Source organism: Saccopteryx bilineata, chromosome 12 (genome assembly GCF_036850765.1).
Source record: "Saccopteryx bilineata isolate mSacBil1 chromosome 12, mSacBil1_pri_phased_curated, whole genome shotgun sequence".
NCBI classification, from domain to species: Eukaryota; Metazoa; Chordata; class Mammalia; order Chiroptera; family Emballonuridae; genus Saccopteryx; species Saccopteryx bilineata.
Genome location: NC_089501.1, coordinates 10,950,319 through 10,970,015, shown reverse-complemented (window position 1 = coordinate 10,970,015; position 19,697 = coordinate 10,950,319). Strand labels below are relative to the sequence as shown.

Sequence of the window (19,697 nt, the reverse complement as noted above, 5' to 3'; positions counted from 1 at the left end):
GTATCCTAGCAAGTTCACAGGGGTGTAAAATCTTGGGGGAGGGAGAAATAAACTGTTTTTGGAGACATCAAATATCATTATATGCAAAGAATTATTAAATTTCCAAAGTAATATTTTGTACTTGCAAGTAAATGTGTTCCTTACGGAGTACATGTGGGTCAAGGACCCACAGCCAAGGAAAGACCATTTGTCTGGAGAAAATGAAGCCTGGATTTCTGTGCTAGGTGTGAATGTCAAGGCCGTGGGTTAGCATGCTAAATGGTATAATGTATCTATATGCTTGTGGTAAAATGGCAATTGTGTTCAAAAATTGATTTGGCTGGAAAGAAGAACTTATAATAGTTAGAAACAGAAAACTTTGAATGTCAGATCAAAGAATTTGGATTTGATTTAATTGGACAACTAATTATTTTCATTTTTAAATACTTTTTGAAGAAATTTTCTTTTGTTCTCTTCACTTTTTTTAGACACATTTTTCATTGTTTGAAATATTTAAACTCTGAAATGTAAAAACTTCAAGCCACTTAAGTTTGGCTCAATTGTCTCATTCCTAGTCTTGGGCTAGAAGATTTCTGAAATCCCTTTCAATTTATAATTGTGAGCCTAGCAGTATAAAAGAAATAAATACTGTACAAATAGACTTGACACTGAATAGGTACAAATTGTTTTTACCTGCTTTATAAAAGTAGTTATCTGCAGATTGGGAATTTGGTGGATCAGATGTTGTAATCTTGTGTAAATGATGATAAAATTATGAGCCATTAGACATCCTTGTCTCTTTGCTTCTATGCCACACTCTTTTTTTTTTTTAAGTGAGAGGAGGGAAGATAGACAGACTCCCAGGATCCACCCAGTAACCCTGGTCTTAGGCTGATGTTTGCAACCAAGCTATTTTTAGTGCCTGAGGTGGAGGCTTCATGGAGCGATCCTCAGCACCTGGGGCCACTGTGCTCAAACCAACTGAGCCATGGCTGCAGGAAGGAAAGGGTTGGGGGAGAAGGAGATGGTCGCTTCTCCTGTGTGCCCTGACTGGGAATTGAACCTGGGATATGCACACGCTGGACTGATGCTCTACCACTGAACCACCTGGCCAGGACCCTCTGCCCCTCTTGACTGCTCCACAAACACTCCTCTAAAAGTAGGAACTGGGTTGGTGGTGGAGGCCCAGTTGGTTCATGTATGGCAATATAGTTGTAACAAATGTTAGCATAGTGTAATTTAAATCTCCTAGGTGATTTTTTCCCCTAAGCTTACATTAACAAGAATTGTCATGAGCTTAAAAGAGAAAACCATAGGAACAGAGCACATACTAAAAGCATCAGATATACCTAATGCCACAATCATTCCAAATAAAACATAATTGACCACCTATTAAAAATGACTCCCAGAGAAGATTTTCCAGCTGCATGCAGCGTTTGCCCGTGCCATTTCTCTCCCCTCAGAATTCCCCAGGACTTCTGAAGCATAGACCCACTCCATAAAGGGGAGATTGTGTCATTTAAAGCTATCTCCCCACATCTAGACCATTTCCAAAAAGTTGGGGCTCACTAATCTGTGAGGAGTGAAAACGTTTATGTGAAGTGGCAAAATGGTTAAGACAACCCCCAAATCAGCATCAGAGGATGGAATGGATGCTCTGATTCCTGAGGGCTCCCAGCAGTCAAGGCAACAGTCTAAGGGCTCATTACACATTCTGGAAACTGTCAGTAGCAAGGCTGGCGAAGCAGAGTGGCAGATCTTTCTTTCAGCATTACCCAAACCTGCTCCTCCCCAGGGACAGGGGTTGGTGTCTGGGCTGGCCAGGGAAGAGCCCAGTCTCATTAGGAAGGGAAGCAAGGACAGAGTAGCCCTGGCATTTAGCCCCCAGGCTGGGCCTAAGATAGGACTGTCAGTGGGGAGAAAATAAGATAAGCTGTCAGAACTAAGATCTGATCATAATTTCTTAGTCATCACCCATACCGTATTCCCACCTCCAAAAATAAATATACAAATAAATAAACCACTTTGTATGTGTAAACATTCAATTTATTTCCAAAAACTATGACAAATATCTTTAAGAAATAATATTTTAATAACAAAATATTAGGGACAACCTAAATATTCAAATACAGTGGTTGGTTTTAAAGATGTATGAGATAAACACATACTAATACTATACAGCTATGTCAAATGATTTATGAATATTCTTTTAATATGTTATTAAATGAAAAAATATGGTAATAAATAAATAGTATTGCACTCTTTATTAAAAAAAAATAAAGGCCCTGCCCACGTGCTCAGCATGTAAAGCATCATCTCGGCACGCTGAGGTCACAACTTTGACCCCCCGTCAGGACACATACGAAAAACAACCAATGAATGAATGCACAACTATACGGAACAACTGAGTGAAATGATGAGTTGAAGCATATATATATATATATATATATATATATATATATTTCTCTCTCTTTCCTCCTCTCTCTTTCTCTCTCAAATCAATGGGGGGAAAAACATTTTTTAATTTGTCTACAAAGAAAAGCATTTAGAAAGATATAAGCCAAGATATTACCAGTGGTTTTTATTTGGTAATTAGATTACACTTTTTTCTTTTTTGCTTATCTGAAATTCTTAAATTTTCTATAATAAACGTTACTTCTAAAACAGGAATAAAGCAACAAAAAATATTTTAATTAACATGCAATCAATTTTTCTTTAATGCGCCACCTTACAGAAAGGCCTCTGAGGAGTACGTCACATATCTTCCCAAGTCCAAAGAAGAGGGCTGACTCTCTGGTGTGTGTCTCTGTTCCCCAGAGTGAGCCTTCCTTACCCCAGCGGCCTCCAGCATAGAGGTTTCCATTTCCATTGTATCAGAAGAATTTAAAACGTTGTCACGTGGTATGCAAACTGTGGGTCAGAGAAGTAATACAAAAACAATAAAAGTAGTTTTGCTTCAAGAAATCCAACTTAATTCAAAGTGACTGAATTCCCATTTATAAGCCTGAGGTATATTAGAGTGTGAACGCTTTTCGTTTCCTTTCAAATCTGCATTAATATTTGGCTCAGCGCTCATAGGGAAGCAATTCAGCACCAAAGGTGCAATTTTTCTTCCAGAATGCTAAAATCAATTTAGCTGTTTAGCCTGTAGTAAATGGTGAGTTGTAGTCTCAGATGCCAAATTTTTCTCCAATTATAGGTGTACATTACCAGGACATATGAAAAGAAATATAAAACGTTCCCTTTTTAATTCTTGAAATTCAAGTCCTGAAGAAAAAGAAATAGATGCTCTGAAGAGACTTTCTACTCTCAGCTGTAAATTAGTAAAACCAGTTTGATCGTTGCTTGTCTTTTTAGAGAAGATTTTGTTATTTTTATCTGAGTATACTTGTTTTGTATAAAATATGTTTTCTGGACTGCACTGAAAAGCAACTTAGTATTTTGCATGTGACTTACAGGAAGATTCTCAAAATATGGCTTATAAATCATTAATTTCCTGTGAGTTTCTGAAACCATCTTTCAGTTGAACTAAAAAAAATTGAACAATATATAATCCCTTTTAAAAGCAAGTTTTTCCCTGTGGGATTAAATCCATTGCTTGTTTAAAGCACACATGTACGCAGGCACACACATGCACACATTAAATTAGTATTTCAAAAATGTAAAATAGTTGTACCATGTAATCTTAAAGTTAGATATGAAAGGCATCCAAGCATGTTTGAAAGAACACAAATGTTGAAATCACAGAACACTGACCCTAAGTACTAGTTTAGTCAGTTATCTGAATGTAGGGCCAACTTACTTGGTCTCTCTGAGCTTCTGTGTCTCCTGTTTTAAAAAAAGACAATAAACCCTTAAACAGCAAGCTTGTAAAAATGAGGGGAAATCATTAAATAAAAGCCCTGTCCAAATCACTATAAGTATTTAATAAATGCTGGCAGGAAGCTTATTATGTTTGTTTCACTCCTTAATTTTAGGACCCAAACTTTGAAGAAGAAAAAAGTATTACATAAAGTTATTGAACTCAAGTTTTATTCATCATAAAATCCATACAACTCCTCACCACTGTCAAATGCAAGTTAAAAAAAAATCTACAACCACTGCATAAGATACACCCAGTTTTTAGACCCCAAATTTTTCAAGAAAAGGTGCATCTTATACATGAGGAAATAGGGTATATCCTCTTTTGGACCCCCAATGTTTTAGCACGTTTTCTAACTTCTAGTGGTTGCTCAATAAACATGTTGACTAAATTAATGGATCATTAAGGTATCCTGCAAGAACTGAATTTTCCCAATCAGAATTATTTCCGACCATATCAATGTGGTATAGAAGATCTTGCTGGATTTCCAATTCCTTTTAAATTTTATCATTGCAGTAGCATATATATCTTTTCTCTAAATCTTTTGTATTGACTTCTCTAAAAGCTGGAGGACGTTTTTGTGTCCAGTGCTCCCCACTTTGGTTGCTATTTGATCTCCCATGTTTTCCATTATTTCCTGAACATTAAGCAGTTCTTCCTTATTGAGCCAATGTAATTCCAATTTGCAGTTCCCCTCACTGCCTCCCCAGGCTTTTGAAAAAACAACAGTGCTGCTTTTGAAATATTATTTTAATTTCTAGATAAGTCAAGAATTTATCAGATTCTTCCATTTTATCAGGACAAAATTTTTGACATATCTGAAATTGATGAAGTCTCCAGCGGTGGTCTGACCACTGTGCCGGCCTCACCACCTGTGTTAGGAAAACCGTTGACTGATACAGCCACGTGAAGTCAGTTTCCTGCTGCTCCACTGATTTTCCCACAGACACTTCGCGTTCTGCTTTTCCCTCTAGGTTTGTGGATACCCACTCACTGTGGACCTCATCATATGCTTTTCTAATCTCTTACTGCCTTCAGTGTAGCTGTTCTTTTCGACTAAGGCGAACTGTATCCATTAGGACAGTATACAGGGTGGCACAGAAGTGAATTTACAGCTATTTGTATGGAAAATAACACAATGATAAATAATAATACAAAAATAAACTCTGTGTTTCGTGAACACACAACTATACACCTGCTTTTGCCCCACCCTGTATATTATGCTTTGATGACAAAATCCCACAAAGCTCAGTGGTATCAAATTTTTTCTTTCTCTCAAACTACATACCCACCGTGGATTGGATGTGCCTGTGTTCCATTTGGCCTCAGTTTAGTACCAGGTAGATAGACCAGCCACTAGAGTCAAACACCAGACACAATGGCAGAGGGAAAGGCCTATGGTATATCTCACACTAACTCTTAAAGCTTTCGCTTAGAAGTGACATGTGTCATTTTTGCTCATATTTTAATGGCCAGAGCGAGCCCTGTCTATGTCGTGCCTATCTTCAAAGGGGATGAGACATACCCTCATATCACCTGTATAAAAGAAAAACCAAAAATAACTGGTGAAATGGTTAATGCCTGAGACATATACCTTTCTACATGAGTCCCGTCCCACGTGAGAGTTATCAAATTTACTTCCACATTTTAAAATTTCAAGTTTACTTAATTTACTAAATACACTCCCAGATAGAAAAATGGGAATCAGTAGTCAAGATAATGATAAATAATGAGAATGGCCCCATACAATTGCTTTATTATATACAGGTTGTTTTCAATATAGTTAACTCCAACCCTTTAGAAATCAACTGTTTGTAAATCATTAGTCTACTAGAAAAAACATCAAACTCTTAAGACAAAACAAAGATTTGTCATCCTGTTTCTTCTTTTTATTTCTTGCCCAACTATGGATCAACTTCTTTCTATACAATATTTTTGTCCCACTGAAAAATGCACCTACCTCCTATGACATAGGACAGTAGGAATGGCTAAGCCAGCAAGAATTTATACTTGCCTCCTCAGACCTTTAACAGTACTTTAAGGTACCTGCCTTGAAGACTGATAAATCTGATCATAATACAGAAAATCCACAACTAGAGAAATCAAGGAGCTCTCCTTGCCACAGAGATAAGGTCTTGTGAATGTTAATATCATCATTAATTCCCTCTATGACCTGAGGAAAATCACTTAAGTGCTAGTGTCTTCCTTTTCGGGTCCAAGGATAATGTTAACATACTTCTCTAGTCCTTGTGAGACATAATATATAGAATTGATTGCAAAAGCATTTTCAGAATATGAGACACTGTGGAGACATTTCATGTGCTCTGAATTCCCATTGTTGCCTACAATGCTTCTCCTAGAGGTGGATGTCTACCCAGAGAGAGAAATGTCTGAGGCCAGAAGTTGTTCTATGGGGAAGAGAAGTCTAGTACTGAATTCCCAATTAGTCAGAGTCAGTTATCTCTGTTGTGGAAAGTCTCTAGGGTGTTTGCTGTGCTGATCTTTCTCTTTTCTTTAGGCATTTTCCTGGTTTCTATCCTAACCATTTGGTGGAGGAGATAAAATTCAAATTAGCCTTTTTTTTTTTTGCCTGGCATGGCATCTCTAGAAAAAAGTTAGATTAAAGAGCCAGTTATAAATAATACTAATGCTTTAGGTTTAGATTTAAAATAATGACATATATGTTTAGCATTAAACTGTTTGAAAATTGCTTTTACAGCTTGTATAACCTTATCTGAGCCTTAAGTAGCTCTGTCAAATGGACATTTTAATTTACCAAGAGGTGAGACCAAGGTTCAAAAGATTTAGTATGTTGCCCAAAGTCACCACACTAAGAAATGACAAATTCATACCCAGATATTTTGCTTGTGCATGGTGTAATCTTTTATTCCATTGTTCCAGACTGCCTCTGTGTTTTCTGGCAGAAATAAGTGACAGGCAGCTATAATTTCCATGATCAGATAAAATCAAATAAGGTTGGAAAAGGGGGAACTGGTTGAAGTAACAAGCATTATGGAACTTATCAAAACTAAATTTAAGATACTTTGCTTAGGCCCTGGCAGGTTGGCTCAGCGGTAGAGCATTGGCCTGGCGTGCAGGGGACCCGGGTTCGATTCCCGGCCAGGGCACATAGGAGAAGCACCCATTTGCTTCTCCACCCCCTCCCCTCCTTCCTCTCTGTCTCTCTCTTCCCCTCCCGCAGCCAAGGCTCCAGTGGAGCAAAGATGGCCCGGGCGCTGGGGATGGCTCCTTGGCCTCTGCCCCAGGCGCTAGAGTGGCTCTGGTCACGGCAGAGTGACGCCCGGAAGGGGCAGAGCATCGCCCCCTGGTGGGCAGAGCGTCACCCCTGGTGGGCATGCCGGGTGGATCCCAGTGGGGCGCATGCGGGAGTCTGTCTGACTGTCTCTCCTCGTTTCCAGCTTCAGAAAAAATACAAAAAAAATATATATATATACTTTGCTTAAAAAGTAAAAACAAAAAAAAATCCTCACTGTTCACTCAAGATTAACTTTAGTATTCTAATAAATTAATTCAGCTAATCAGTTATTTTTTACCAGAGCATTCAGCTAGAATGGCGAGGGGAAAGATATTTATAACTCCAAGTAAAAATGATGACTTGATTTCTTAATGGTGACATTAGCCAATAACACAAATCCATCTACCCCCCCCAAAAATAATACAAATAAGGAGAGTTAATTTTCATTCATTCATTATGCATTCAGTTACTACTATTGGCCAAGAAGTTCTAGTTTAATGGCTGGAGGTAGGGGGAGAACAGATAAGTAAATACAGCAAGTACTACAATATAACAAAGGGTGATAACCAAACCCAGAAGGCAGGGTTTTAAAACTTTTTTTTAAGAAGCATCCATTAAGATGAATTAAGCTATAAAAAGAATGAATTAAGCCAGGATCCAAGATGGCAGCAGAGTAGGTGGAAGTTACACTCACCTATTCTCAGAACCAGAATGGAATTACAAATAAATTATAGAAAATTCAACCTGAATGACCAATGGAAGACAAGCTGAAGAGAAGTCTTATAACCAATGATTTGCAGAAGAAGCCATATTGAGGCTGATAGAAAGAGTGGAGACATGAAAAGGGATGGCCCCACTCCCATAGCCATGGTTGAGATTCTGGAGGGATATCTCAGGTGCAGGACTTCCCCCTTAGAAGAATGAGGATTCAACCTCAAGCCAGGATCTCCAACTGAGATCGACAGAGCCAGGGAGAGGTGCCCACATAATGTCTGGCTGTGAAAAGCAGTGGGGGTTCTGTCTGCCAGAAGAGACAGAAATCTACTAGAGACACAGGCACCACCTTAAAGGGCTAATGCACAAAATCTCATTCACAGCCACTTACCCTGGGCTTTGGCAGAGGGAAGGCAAAGCAGACTAGAGTCATGTGAGGAAAGACTGCAGTTTGTTGTTCTGAGGAAGGAGCTGAAGGGACAGCCACCAGGATCCTTACACTGAGTTTTGCTCCTACACCACAGATGCTATCTTTCTAAGAGTGTAACACTCCCCTCCATACAGCATCAGCCTGGGCAAATGCAATAGCCCCACCCTTTGGACTCTCTGACACCTCACCCTGCAGAGCTTGTGCCCTACAGAGAAGTCAGCTTCCTGGGCAGGATTATAGAGGTCTGGGGCAGACTCAATGGGTGTCCATGACTGAGTTGTATGGCTCTGGGATAAGGGCCATTCCTCTCATCTTCTCATGAACCAGACTGGTGCCTCCCCTTCTCTGGAAATCCACTAACCCCACTCTCCGGGCTCCTAGTAGCACTAGCTTTCTGACTTCTGGTGGCTCCACCCAGCCAAGGGCTGGACAGAATCTGAGACAGACTGAGTTGTGTGGCTCTGAGGAAAGGCCACTCCCACATCTTCCCCCAAGCCTAACCAGCACCTTCCCCTCATGGGACATCTACTAGCTCCACCTCCCCACCTCTCAATAGCCCTCCCCTGATGAAATCAGGCTCTGAGAAGAATCTGGGATAGACTGAGTTGTGTGGCTCTAAGCCAGGGGGCATTTTTCCCTCATAACCCAACTGATGCAGAGCTGTACCTTCCTGTGGCCAAACCTTGGTTTGTGTGGGCTTTATATAAATATATTTTGTTTTCCCACTTGACAACTATAGTAGAACTATCTAATACACAGAAACAATTATAAAGAGGTAGCCAAAGTGGGGAGATAATGAAACATACCCCAAATGAAAGAGCAAGAGAAATCTCCAGAACAACAAAAAGAGCTAAATAAAATGGAGGCAAGCAACTTATTAGATATAGAGTTCAGAAAAATGGTTATAAGGATGCTCAAGAAACTTAGTGAAAATTACAACAGCATGAAATAAGACATAGATATCATTAAAAAAGAACCAGTCAGAAATTAAGAATACAATATTTGAAATGAAGAATACACTGGAAGTAATAAACAGTAGGTTGGATGAAGCAGAGTATCAAATCAACAATTTGGAAGACAAGGTAGAAAAAAACATCCAATCGAAACAGCAAGAAAAAAGAAAGAAAGAATTTTAAAAATGAAGATAATTTAAGGGAACTTTGGGACAACATGAAGTGTAACAAGATCCCCATCATAGGGGTCCTAGAAGAAGAAGAGGGAGAGCAAAGGATCGAAAAACTATTTGAAAAAATAATGACTGAAGACTTCCCTTAGTCTGTTAAACACTAAATGAGTTAACAATGAGGTCAATGAAGAAATCAAAAGATACCGATACGTTGAAACAAATGAAAATGAGACTACAAGAACATAAAATCTATGGGACAAAGTGAAAACAGTCCTAAGAGGGAAATTTATAGCATTACAGACCAAACTCAAGAAACAAGAAAAATCTCAAACAATGTAACTTTATACTTCTAGGAACTTGAAAAAGAACAACAAAGTCCAAAGTAGAAGAAAGGAAATTATAAGATCAGAAATAGAGTCTAAAAATAAAATACAAAAAGTTAGTGAAACCAAGAGCTGGTTCTTTGAGAAGATAAACAAAATTGACAAACCTTTAACCAGACTCATCAAGAAAAAAAGAAAGTGGACACAAATGAATAAAACCATAAATGAAAAAGGAGAAGTAATAATTGACACAGAAGAAATACAAAGGATTGTAATAAAATATTACAAACAAATATATGCCAACAAATTGAACAATCTGGACAAAATGGATAAATTCCTAGAAACATACAATCTTACAAAACTAAATCAGGAAGAACCAGAGAATCTGAATAAACAGATTACAGCTTGTGAAATTAAAGCAGTAATCAAAAAGCTTCCAACGAACAAAAGTCCTGGACCAGATGGCTTCACAGGTAAATTTTACCAAACATTCAGAGAAGACCTCAAAAAATTCCAAAAAATTCAAGAGGAGGGAAGGTTCCCAAGCTCATTTTATGAAGCCAGCATTATCCTAACTCCAAAACTAGATAAAGACACTATGAAGAAAGAAAATTATGGGCTAATATCCCTATGAACATAGATGCTGAAATCCTCAACAAAATATTTGCAAACCAGATCCAGCAATACATTAGAAAGATCATATCTCATGATCAAGTGGGATTTATCCTGGGGATACAAGATTGGAACAATATTTGTAAATCAATTAACATGATACACCACATAAACAAAATGAAGGATTAAAACTACATGATCATATCAATAGATACAGAAAAAGTATTGATAAAATCCAGCACCCATTTATGATTAAAAAAAAACACTGTCAGCAAAGTGAGAATAGAGGGAACATGCCTCAATGTAATAAGGGTCATTAATGACAAACACACAGCCAATATAATAGTCAAAAGGCAAAAATTACAAGTTTTTCCTTAAGATCAGGAAAAAGACAGGATGTCTCCTTTCACCACTCTTATTCAACAAAGTCCTAGAAGTCCTACCAACAGCAATCAGACAAGAAGAAATAAAAAGCATCCAAATTTGAAGAAGTAGGCTGTCATTATTTGCAGATGACATGATACTGCATATAGAGAACCCTAAAGATTCCACCAAAAAAAATTACTAGAACTGATAAATAAATTTAGTAAAGTAGCAGGATACAAAATAAATATCCAGAAATCAGTTGCATTTTTATACACCAACCAATAATGAACTATCAAAAATGGAAACTAAGTGAATAACCCTTTCACAATTGCTTCAAAAAAGAATAAACTGCCTAGAAATAAATTTAACTGAGGATGTAAAAGACTTGTACTTGGAAAATGATAAGACACTGAAGAAGATACAAACAAGTAGAAACATATATCATTTTCATGGATAGAAAGAATTAACATCTTTAAAATATCCACATTACTCTAAGCGATCTGTAGATTCAATGCAATTTCTATGAGGATACCAATGGCATATTTCACAGAACTAGAAGAAATGTTCCAAAAATGTATATGGAACCAAAAAAGGCTCCAAATAGCAACAACAATCTTAAGAAAGAAGAACAAAGTTGGAAGAATCATGCTACCTGATATCAAACTATACTACAAGGCCATAGTAATCAAAATAGCATGGTACTGGCATAAAAAGAGACATGTAGATCATTGGAACAGAGTAGCGAGCCCAGAAATAAACCCACACTTTTATAGTCAATGAATATTTAACAAAGGAGACAAGAGTATATAATGGGATAAAGATAGTCTGTTCAATAAATGATGTTGGGGCCCTGGCTGGGTTCACTCAGTAGATAGAGAATTGTCCCAGTGTGCCAAGGAGTGTGTTTGAACCCCCTAGTCAGGGCACATATAAGAAACAATCAATGAGCCTGACCTGTGGTGGCGCAGTGGATAAAGCATTGACCTGGAACGCTGAGGTCACCCGTTTGAAACCCTGGGCTTGCCTGGTCATGGTACACACATACAGGAAGCGACTACAATGAGTTGATGGTTCCTGCTCTCCCCCATCTTTCTCTCTCTCTCTATCTCTCCTCTCTCTAAAAATCAATTAATAAAAAAAAATTTTGAAGAAATAATCAATGAGTAAACAACAAATTAGAGCAACTAACTGAAACAATGAATTGATGCTTCTCTCTCTCCCTTCTCCCCTCCCTCTCCCTCCCTCTTTCTATCTCCCTCCCTCCCATCAGTCAAATCAATGGAAAAAATTTGTAAAAAAAATAAATGGTGTTTTCAAAATGGAACAGATACATGAAAAAAAAAAAGTAACTTGACCACTTTCTTACACCATCTATGGAATAAACTCAAAATAGATTAAATACTTAAATATTAAATTTGGAACCTTAAAAATCCTAGAAGAAAATACACATCTCTCATAGCAGTATTTTTTCTGGCATATCTCCTCAGGCAAGGAAAATACAAGAAAACATAAATAAATGGAACTATATCAAACTAAAAAGTCTTTGCACAGAAAAAAAAATCAACAAAATGAAAAGACAACCCACTGAATGGGAGAATATTTTTGCCAATACATCTAATTAGGGCTTAATATCCAAAATTTACAAGAAACTTATAAAATTCAACATAAAAAAAACCAATTAAGAAATGGGCAAAGGAGCTGAGTAGATACTTCTCCAAAGAGGACATACAGGTGGACAATAGATATATAAAAGATGCTAAACATCACTAATCTCAGAGAAATGCAAATTAAATCCACAATGAAATATCACCTCCCATCTGTCATCAATAAACCAACAAACAAGTGTTGTCATGGAACTGTCATGCACTGTTTCTCATGTACTGAATGCAGATGGGTGCAGCCACTGTGGAAAGCAGTATGGAGTTGCCACAAAAAATTAAAAACGGGACTGCCTTGTGACCCAAATATTCTACTTCTGGGAATATATCCAAAGAAACCCAAAACACTGATTCAAAAGAATATATACATCTTTATGTTCATTGCAGCATTATTTACAATAGCCAAGATTCCAAATAGCCCAAGTATCTGCCAGTAGATTAAAAGCTGTGGTACATTTACACAATGGAATATTACCCAGTCATAAAAAAAAAGAAATTCTTATTTTTTGCAACTGCATGGATGGAACCAGAGAGTATTATACCAAGTGAAATAAGTCAGTCAGAGAAAGACGAGTTTTCACCTATATGTGGAATCTAATGAACGAAATAGCAGCAGACTCATAGATACAGAGCAATAAACTGACAGCTGTCTGAGGGGAGCAGGGAGGGGAGCTTTGTGAAAAAGATGATGGAATTAAGCAAAACAAAAATAAAAACCTCATAGATGCAGACAGCCGTATGGTGATTACCAGAGGGAAAAGGGGAAATAAATGATGATGGGAGATTTGACTTGAGGTCATAAAAACACAGCAAAATACACAGATGATGTGTTAGAGAATAGTATACCTGAAACCTATATAATTTCATTAATCAATGTCACCCCAATAAGTCCGATAAATAAATCTCAAAAACACATTTTTTAAAAGGTGAATTAAACCATTACTTAATCTAATAAAGTAAGAGTTAGTTGGGTCAGTGGTGAGGGAAGTAGAGTTCTGGCTATTAGAGCAGAAGCACAACACCTCTGCTTTGGAAAAGGACAAGGAAGGAGGTGGGAAGCAAGGGCGATGGGCTGGAAGGTTAGCAGGTTTAGACCTTGAAAGACCTGACTTGGCCAGCTAAGCAATTTTTATGTTTTTTCTTAATGCTGCTGGTGCTGCTGCTGAATCCGACCAAATTTGAAAAGTCTATGGGGCAGAGGAATTTGGGGTCTTGGGTGGTCTGTCAGCTGACTCAGAAACCATCAGAGGTTGTTAGTGAAATCCAAGCAAGAAACAAGGAAAAAGGAGAGCTTCTGCCCTTCGCTGCATGTCGTTTAGCTCACACCTGGGCAAATCAGAAACTCGAGCTCAGGTTTCCTAACTTCTAGGCCGGCATTTTTTTCTCCCATCTCACAATGCCTTTCCCTTTCTTCCTTTAGAGAATTCTATTCCTTTTGTAATGTGAGCTAAGATGCCAGAACATTTTTAAAGGTACTTTTTTTTTTTTTCCATACTAGAACTACATATTTATCGTGGTGATGGTAACATTTAGACACTTCTCACACCTAATCCCATCCATGCAACCTTATCTGTCTTTCTCTGAGAGTGCAAATGCTATTTTTACTTCTATGGGTAAAAATCAAGATGCCCTAAACTTCTTTAGCTAAATGCTTTAAACTTGAAGCTTTAACTTCTTTATATTGCAGTCTGGAGACTAAAGCAAAGCAGTTGTTTTATTTTATTCTTTAGTATCAAAAAAGTAACTGCTTGTTGTTAATGAGAATTGTAGGGCCAGTTCAACTCAGTGATAAATTCAGAGCATAAAAGATCGTATATCAACACGACCTCACTAACCTTCTCTGTACTAAATGACAAACTGCTAGAAATAGCCTTTGGATCAGGTCACGGACACACTAAAATACTTACCCTTCACCACAGAACTCTATTGAACCCTATCTATCATTTACTACCTTCAATCCCAGAAGCCTGCTGCAATGCTAAACAGCATTTCAAACAACAAAATAAATGGAGAGGGAAACTTTCTTCAAATAATTCAACTTCTGATTTTGTTTAGCATTTCTTTGAACTTTTAAAATAATGTGAGGAAAGATCATAGCTAGTTTACATTATGCCTTTTGCATTTGTGTGAGAATTGTGGTATAAGGGAAAGTTAGAGCCAATGATATCAACCCGGTGTCTATGCCTCACTTTCTCCTTCCACAGGAGGCTAATATCATATCATATAGCTAATGCTATAATGACAGGATAGATGTATATGACATTACTCTTTTCTTTTTTTTTTTTTTTTTTTTTTTTTTTTTACAGAGACAGAGAGAGAGTCAGAGAGAGGGATAGACAGGGACAGACAGACAGGAACGGAGAGAGATGAGAAGCATCAATCATTAGTTTTTCGTTGCGCATTGCGACACATTAGTTGTTCATTGATTGCTTTCTCATATGTGCCTTGACCGCAGGCCTTCAGCAGACTGAGTAACCCCTTGCTCAAGCCAGAGACCTTGGGTCCAAGCTGGTGAGCTTTTGCTCAAACCAGATGAACCTACACTCAAGCTGACGACCTTGAGGTCTCGAACCTGGGTCCTCAGCATCCCAGTCCGACGCTCTATCCACTGCGCCACCACCTGGTCAGGCGACATTACTCTTTTCTTAACAGCAGAATGAGAGCCAGCTAGTAGAGATTGTTAGGCTTTTTAAGGGAATAATGTCATTCAGCCAAGGGGTTCTGAGACTGCTATGTTATACTTACTGTACACACTTCAATCCCATCTTCAAATACATGCCATTAATTCTTGTTCTGAATATGTCTATAAAAAACTTTCCCAGTCTACTTAGAAAATCAGGGTTTAAATAACCCTTTAACACAAAAAGAGTATGCTCTCCTATGGTTGAGTCTAAATAACAAAACAACTGGTCAACAGAATTTTTTAAAATTATCTATTGTAGTTTTAACTTCAGCTTCTTTAAAATTTTTTGGTCATCTCCTTAGTAAAATCATTTCATTTATATATTATACTATGATTAATTAGGTCAAGAAAAAGAAAAATCAAAGTAGGAATATTGTACCAATCACAAAAACACATGTATAATAACAACATAGAATTATTTCCTGTATGTATTGTATTTTAAAAGAACAGTTTTCTAAGCCAGAAATTGTGTGACTTTATATGATACCATGTTGCATATTGAAGCCTAGCAGCATTCCTGTTTCGTCAGCTCCTGCTCTGGGAGACCACTTTATTATGTGGTCCCATTGGATCTTCAACAGCTAAACTTCTTTTGAAAGGCTCTGAAGAGTATATGCCATTCCCATTAAGGAAATTTCAGTAACATTCTGTTCTGTACATCAGAAATGGGAATGATTATTTCCCTGTTCAGGGCTAACACTTAAAAATAACTGCATGGTGGATAAGGTAGAATGTGGACCTGTTGTTAGGCATGGAGGAAAGAAAATCCTCAGTAAGGTAAACAATATTCCCGACACCACTGAGAAATTCATCAATGAATCATACTATTCATAGAGAACCTGCTACATACTAGGTGCTAGAGTGATTTCCTTGTAGTGAGTTTCCACCACTAAGATTATTCCATTCTAATCTGGGAAATCAAAACAATGCATGAGTAGGAAGTGCAGAGAGAGCCCAGAGCCTGTCACTGTAATAGCAGAACAACAATTAAAATGCAGGTGCTCTCAGTGAGGCAAAAGCTATTCATTTGAGTTACTTATTACTGTCATTAGTCCTATCACAAAATCAATGTAGAAACAATACAACGACAGGTGCCACCACTGCCCAGCCAGATGACATCAACTTTGGCCAAAAGTGGCAGGAGTTACAGGAATGGTACTTTCATATAACCTCCAAGCACAAATAAATAATCACATGAAAAAGACTGTGACTTGCCTAAATCTTGTTTCAACCAAGTAAACTCTGGAGTAAAATTTGGTTTATAAGACTTTTTTTTATAAAAATTCATTGGAAATCTATGTCATGCATACATTCTGATGGGGGCATGCTGACAATGAATGAACAAAGGAATGAATGAATAAATGAAAGTCTGAATATTGATATATGCTATAAAGAATGTTTTTTATGAGTAACAGAATAACTTCAGGTTTTCTTGGATAGGGTCAATAAGGCCTTCTTAAAAGAGGGGACATCTGAATTTAGATGTCAATGAAGAGGAGATGGCAGCCATCTGATAAAGTAGAGGAAGATCATTTCAAGTATAAGGAACAGAAAATGCAAAGATGCTGAGGTGGGGACAAGCTTATTTAAGCTGAGGGACAAAATAAATAAGATCAGCATGATTGGAGTAACAAAGAGTTGAAGATGAGATGGAAAAGTCAACAGGTGTCCAATTAAGTGGATTTTTGTAGCCCATGGTAGAGTCTGGAGTTTTTACTGGTTGCAGGGGAGACTTTTCAAGATTATAAGTAGGGAAATAGTTCAATTCAATTTTCACGTTAGAAAAAAACCACTAAGGCCAGAGAGTAGCAGAAACTGAAGACAGGGAAGCAATTGCCTCCATCCAGGTGCAAGAAGAAGGGGAACTGGCCTAAGCTGTCGCAGTCATTAAACTAAGGGCGTGAAGAAATTTCTTGTGCATGTGGTTGTGGCTTGTGAGGGAAAAAGTGGGATTTAGACTTCTTTCTACATATTTTGTCTGAGCTACTAAGCAAATATTACTGCCATTAAGGAAGCTGTTGAAAAGTCAGGAGGGATAGGATTCAGGGCTCAATGGAACAGATTGGCTTTCAATTGGCTCATGGACAGTTCGTCCACAACAACATGTGGAAAGTACATAGAATGCATGAGTAGCAATGGAAACAAATTGGGGAAATGGTGAGAAGATGCTGTATTTCCCAACTATTTTATCATTAATTTTTTTCTTTTCTTTTTTCTTCTCTTTTACTAAGTGGGAGGTGGGGAGGCAGAGAGACAGACTCCACATTCACCTCAACCAGGATCCACCCCACAGGCTCACTAGGGGGCAATGCTCTGCCCATCTGAGGCTGCTGCTCCATTGCTCAGCAACTGAGCTATTTTTAGCACCTGAGGCAAGGCCATGGAGCCATCCTCAGTGCCCAGGGCCAACTTGCTCAAACCATTCAAGCCATGGCTATGGAAGGGGAAGAGAGAATGAGAGAGAAAGAAGGGGAAGGGGGAGACATGGAGAAGCAGATGGTCACTTCTATGTGCCCTGACCAGAAATCAAACCTAGGACTTCCACACACCAGGCAGATGCTCTACTGCTGAGCCAAGTGTCCAGGGCCTATTTTTTTCTATGAAGAAACAGGTACAAGCTGAGAGTAAATTGAGGAAAGGAAGTGCTGGAAATTTGAGGGAAGAAAATTTGTGAAATAATCATCTTAAAGAGGGAGAAAATGGAACTTACAGAAATGTATAATACGATTATTCTGAAATGTCAAGAGGTCTGTTTTGATACGTTGTCTTATTTAAAATGAGGCCAGCTAGCATGTTTGTAAATTTTCCAATCATCAGCCCAGTGGGATTACTCTACTGGCATAGAGTAAGTTGGGTTTAACCACGGGTATTAGTTTGCTATTGGTGCTATAACAGACCACAATTTAGATGCTTTAAACACTTGAAAGTATTATCTTACACTGCTGGAAGTCAGAATTCAGAAATGAAGCTCAGTGGGCTGAATTCAAGATGGCAGCATGCTGCATTCCTTTTGGAGACTCTAGAGAAGAATCTATTTCTTCTCCTTTTCCAGCTTCTGGAGCACATTTTTTGCTCATTTCTCCCTTGGATCTTCAAAGCCAGCAATGCTGGTCACGTCCTTCTCATGCTGCCAGTCCTCTGCTTCTCCCTCCTCTGCCTCCTATGTGACCATGCCAGGCCCACCCAGAGAATGCAGGATAATCCCCCACCTCAAGGTCCATGAATTAGCAACATTAATTTCATCTGCAACTTTAATTTCCCTTTGTCATATAGCCTAACATATTTATCACCCTTTGGGAGATTATGTTGTGGACATCTTTAGGGACTCATTATTTTCTCTAATACTATATCAGTCTGCTCTGGCTGCCATAACAAAATATCACAGACTGGGTGGTTTAAATAACAGAAATTTCTTTTCTCACAGCCTGGAGGCTAGAAGTTGGAGATCAGAGTGCCAGCATGATCAGTTTCAGGTGAGAATTCTCTTCCCAGAAGGCTGCCTTCTCCCTGTGTCATGGCAGAAGGCAGACTAGGGTGCTGGGGGGAGATGCTCGCTAGTGTCTCCTCTTATAAGGACACTAATTCTATGAGATCAGGGTTCCTCCCTTATGACCTTATTTAACCTTTTTAACCTCCTTATAGGCCCTTTCTCCAAGTAGAGTTGCACTGGGGGTTAGAGCTTCAACACATGAATTTGGAGGTGACACAAGTCAGTCCAAAGCATACACCATGGTTGGAGATTCACCAACTAGGATGATGAGAAGGAAGGGGACTGAGAAACTTGAGTATTTTGAAGGAATGGTTATAAAGCTAAACCATAGGATTCAAGCTGTAACTAGAGAGCGAGGGTGTGAGAAGGATGATTAGAAGAGAATTTCTGGCATGGAAGGGCCCAAATCAGCAAACTGGAAGAATAGGAGGTGATGGCCAGAGGGCAGGGGGTTTAAAACTAGGATTTCAGATGTTTAGGGTTATTGGAAATGGAAAGGTTTCTGAGTTTTAAAACTGAAGCACCCAAAGAAAGTCATTTTTGTATAAAATAAATCAGGTACCTAGTATTGACCCCAAGGAGATGGTAAGATTCCAGAGTGCTTAACTTTAAAAAAATAATAAGTGCAGTTTATCTACCCTGAAAAGTAAACCCAGTCTTGCCTTATGTCCCTGGCCCCTGCACCTGTTAGAAAGCCCCTCTTCAGCGTCAGCTAGCTGGGGGAAGGGAGAGCAGTGCACAGAGTGGGATTTCTGTTGCCCAGGGAAGCAGAGGCCACAGGACTGATGCAGAAAACTGACACTCTGTGGGATGAGGTAGCCATTCTATTCAGGGACCAGGAAATAGCTTAGAAAATTATGTATAACTGCTTCTACTACAGTGTGGCAGAGTTCTTTGGAATGCCTTCCATAGTACCTAGGGAACATTCTGTATCCAATTTGCTAAGGGTGTCTTCTATTTCAAACTTAAAACTGTTTCATGCTTTATTTTGCAATACAAATATGGGTCATCTCATTGCAGTGCTCATTGAAAGATTTCTCTCTAGAGTACTATGCCCAGAAAGCATTGAATTAGTTCTGCTCTATCAAAACCAGTACAAAATTGTCTGAAAAGTGCACAGTTTTTATGTCACATTATTAAAATATCATTATTTTCTTCCAAGTTCATGCATATAGTACTTTTTCCCAAAGCAGTACAA

General features: G+C 38.3%; 1 protein-coding gene across 8 annotated transcripts in view; it reads left to right on the top strand.

Annotated features, from left to right (window-relative positions):
- Positions 1-19,697, top strand: part of HS3ST5 (heparan sulfate-glucosamine 3-sulfotransferase 5) — a 297,971-nt gene that overhangs the window by 220,345 nt on the left and 57,929 nt on the right. The window contains exon 4 of one of the 8 annotated variants that reach the window (XM_066248392.1): positions 18,434-18,482. The exons of the other annotated variants lie outside the window; for them this stretch is intronic. The gene's annotated coding sequence lies outside the window, so the exon portion shown is untranslated. The remainder of the gene's footprint in view (positions 1-18,433; positions 18,483-19,697) is intronic. 8 annotated transcript variants of the gene reach the window in all.